The sequence below is a fragment of the Microtus ochrogaster genome, unplaced genomic scaffold (assembly GCF_000317375.1).
Source record: "Microtus ochrogaster isolate Prairie Vole_2 unplaced genomic scaffold, MicOch1.0 UNK201, whole genome shotgun sequence".
Taxonomy (NCBI): Eukaryota; Metazoa; Chordata; class Mammalia; order Rodentia; family Cricetidae; genus Microtus; species Microtus ochrogaster.
This window is the reverse complement of record NW_004949299.1, coordinates 118,713-122,988: the sequence shown is the minus strand read 5'-3', so window position 1 is coordinate 122,988 and position 4,276 is coordinate 118,713. Positions and strand designations below refer to the sequence as shown.

General features: G+C 37.0%; 1 pseudogene; it reads left to right on the top strand.

Moving 5' to 3' along the window:
• Positions 1–1,112: 1,112 nt before the first annotated feature.
• Positions 1,113–2,020, top strand: LOC101992294 (annotated as a pseudogene).
• The last annotated feature ends 2,256 nt before the right edge of the window (positions 2,021–4,276 follow it).

Here is a 4,276-nt window from a genome sequence, read left to right as displayed (position 1 = left end):
TTCTGTTTTTCTCTATAATATGTTCAAGTAGATGTAGTCAATTTGCTTGCAAAAGTGCTTGGCCATTGTTTTCTAAGTCTTACTTTTAATTTCACTCATGTACAAAATATATCTTCATCATATGCACACCTCACAGTCCTTCAGACCCTCACAGAGGACTCCATTGCATAACCTCTCAATTTCATGACTCCTTTTATAATTTTTAATTGATTATTTATTTAGTAATAGTTTCCTCTGGATTAGTTCAGGTATCATAACAAAAGACATTATTTTATTTAAGAAAGGGTCACATTTTACAATACTGAGTTAAAATTTATATCATAACTCTTTAAAAATATCAATCTTTCATAGAGCTAGACACCTCACCCTAGACATTTCTGAATTAAAAAGAATGAGTTAATCTAACTTAAGTTTTAATGCATCAAAGAGAATTTGAAATATATCCAGGATTTCCAAGTTCATTTCTTGCTCCATCAATTGGCATAACAGAGTGTTTGAGTAGGCTCTAGCAGATATGGTTAATCAACTGTGGTCTTTCTGTCCAGAAGTAGAATGTGGTTTGGGGATATCTTTTAAGACTACACATCAGGAAGCTGCTGGAGAATGAGAAAAACTGAAACTTGAAAGATGCACTGTTTCTTTCTTTACACCAACAGGTGGTTTTTATTTCTTATAATACAAATGAGACTATTATGTTCAGTAATTTATATCCATCACAATTCTTCCTGATCATCAACTGATAAATTCTCAGTTTTGTTTTAAATATCAAAGGAATTAAGCAATAGAAGGGTGCATATCAATACACATGCTTGCTCATAGTATTGTAAAGTTATTTGAAACAATTTTTCTCATAATTACAGATTTAAATGGCAACAGAGAAGGCTCAGTGGTAAAGATACTTGTAATCAAGACTGAAATCTGAGTTCACACCCAGAACCTGCACAGTAGAGAGGTGTTATTCCTGCTAACTGTTCACTGACGTCTACACAAAGACTAAAGCATTTTTGCCTGTGTGCACGCACACACACATCAATGTAAATAAGTACACACACATACATAAATGACTAAATTATGCATAAATAAGAGGAATTTTATCTTAAACTTTCTTGAGAATCATGCCAAATCAGACTATTGTAACAGAGTTCATCCTCCTGGGACTTTCACAGAACCCAAAAGTTCAGAAAATAATATTTGTTGTATTTTTGTTTGCCTATACTGCAACCATGGGAGGCAACATAATGATTGCAGTAACCATCCTCTGCAGTCCTGCACTGCTTGGATTATCTATGTACTTCTTTTTGGCATTTCTGTCCTTCTTGGATGCATGCATTACTTCAGTCATTGCACCAAAGATGATTGCTGACTCTCTCAATGACAGCAAAACCATATCCTTTGAAGGCTGTATGACACAGATCTTTGTTAAACACTTCTTTGCTGCAGTAGAAGTGATTGTCCTCATAGTGATGGCCTATGACCGCTATAGTCATTTGTAAGCCCTTACATTACTCTTCCATAATGAACTGGAGGCACTGTGGCACTCTGGTGGGGGTGGCATGGGCAGGGGGATTCTTGCATTCTATCATACAAATAATCTTCATGTTGCAGTTACCATTTTGTGGGCCTAATGTCATTGATCTCTTCATGTGTGACTTATTCCCATTACTGGAGTTGTCCTGCACTGACACTTATTTGTATGCCCTGCTAGTGTTTGCCAACAGTGGCTCTATCTGCATCATAGTCTTTTCTATGTTGCTCATATCCTATGGTGTCACTTTGTTCTCTCTAAGAAATCACAATTCTGAAGGCCTATGGAAAGCTCTCTCCACTTGTGGATGCCATATTGCTGTTGTTATTTCATTCTTTGTTCCATGCATATTTATATATGCACGATGCACATCTGCATCCTCTTTCGAGAAAAAGGTGGCTGTATGCCATCATGACTCCATTGCTCAATCCTATGATTTACACTTTCAGAAATAAAGAAATGAAAAATGCCACTAAGAAAATGTGGAAAATATGAGATGTGGTCTGACAAAATTTAAAACTTTAAACTCAGCCAGGCGATGGTGGTACATGCCTTTAATCCCAGGAGGCAGAGGCAGGCAGATCTCTGTGAGTTTAAGGCCAGCCTAATCTACAAGATCAAGTTGCAGGACAGGCCCCAAACCCTATTTCAATATACCATTATAAAACTTTAAATTTACAAACTTTAATGTATAGAATAAAGAGGTCAATATTTACTTCAAGTTCTTTAGGATTTGTTCATTTTACAGAAAGAGATGTCACAATTCTATAAAGAAGGCATCAATACTGTAGGCTGAAAACTGTATTTATCTTGAAATTAATGTTTGCACTATGAATTGACATCTCAGTTATGATAGCTTTACTGAGACGTGGCCTATAAGTATAGAGCATTTGAAAATTTGGTCTTCAGTGGTGGCTACATGCAGAGAATTAGGAGAAATTGACTTGAGGGAAAAAGTATGCCACTGGAGTAGTCTTTTAGGTCTCAAAAGTCTTGCAATTTCAAGTTCTCTCTTCCTCACATTTGTGTTTTAAAATATGATCTCTCAGTTGCAACAGTCACCTGCCACTTATTACCTCTGTTCCTTCATCATGGACTCTGATCCTCTGGTACCACATGTCTCAAATAATCACTTCCTTCTGAAGGCTGTTTTTGTCATGATGTTTTATTACAGCAATAGAAAGTAACTAATACATGAGTTTTGTTATTAGAGAGTCTATACCTTTCTCAGCCTAGATATAGTAGGGAGGGCCTTGGACCTTCCACAAAGCAATGTGCCTTACCCTCTCTGAGAATTAAATGGGGTGGAGTGGGAGGGTATGTTTTTCATGGTAGCGTATCATTACAATCGTAGATTATAGTTAATTCATCTGTAAACAAGCTGTCCTACATACCAAAAGAGCTTCTATGAATCTCTTGCGTAAATATTCGAGCTCCAGGGTTCATGGATTCATGGCCACAGGTAGTTACAGAATCAAAATGTGGCTGTATCTTCTGTATACACAAACTAAATATTTCAGTAAAACTAATTTTATATGTGAATGTGTACATGAATATACATGAATGTATTGGTATATACATGAATATTTATATTCATAGTTAAAATATTTGAGTACAGAATTAAGAGTATTACAAAGAACTAAGCACAGTTTTATTGACTGCCACATACATGATCAGACACAACTCTACATCTTAAAATCAATTGCAAGAAGGTGCATACATTTTCTTCAAAACAGCATTTATCTTTATATTCCTATGTCACTACTTCACCAGCATCTGGACTCTTTATTAAAATTAAATCCAAGAAAGCAGTGGTGTGAAATGAACCATACAGGTTCACAGGATAATCATCAGTTATAATAGACTACGGATAAAACTATATAATTAGCCTGCTGTTCTTCAAAGCTAAAGCAGGATGACTGAAGAACTACCACGAGTAAGGAGAACACAGGGCATTGTCCATGTGTAAAATGTCATAATAAAACTCAGAATTTCTTACAATTACCATAGTTGGATAGGATTCTGTAAGAAATGGTGTATGTGTTTTGGGGGAGGAAGTGAAGGAGGGGAAGTGCTGTAAGGATGTATTGTAATAAGAGAAAAATAAATTTTAAAAAGATATGGTAGCTTCTCTTTTGTTGTTGCAGGTGTTTAGTAAGGCAGGGTTTTTCCGGGTAATAGCCATAGATGATCAGAACACACTTTGTAGATCAGGCTGGCATCAAACTCACAGAAATCTGTCTGCCTATGCCTCCTGTGTGCTGGAATGGAAGGCATGTGCCACCAAGTCTGGCCTTCTGCTGTTCTTTATAATCAATAGTGTAATATGAAATCCCACATATATACTCACAGGGACTCATGTACCAGATATTTTTTCTGTACAAAGAACACCAAAAAGAGCAGAATGTTCCAAGGAAAACAGGCCTCCTGGTAATTTAAAAATTATGGTTGGGATAAAGGAAAGATGGATATGGGAGCAGGGAAGCATATATCTTAATTAAGGGATCCAGCTTAGGGTTGGCAAAAGACCTGAACCTAGAGGGGCTCCCAGGTGCCCAGGGGGATGTCCCCAGTTAGTTCCATGGGCAGTTGAGGATAAGGAACCTGAAATGGCCCTATCCTATAACCACACTGATGAATATCTTGAATATCACCATAGAACCTTCATTGGGAGAAGGATGGAGATAGAGACAGAGACCCACATTGGAGCACCGGAATAATCTCCCAAGGTCCCAATGAGGAGCAGAAGGA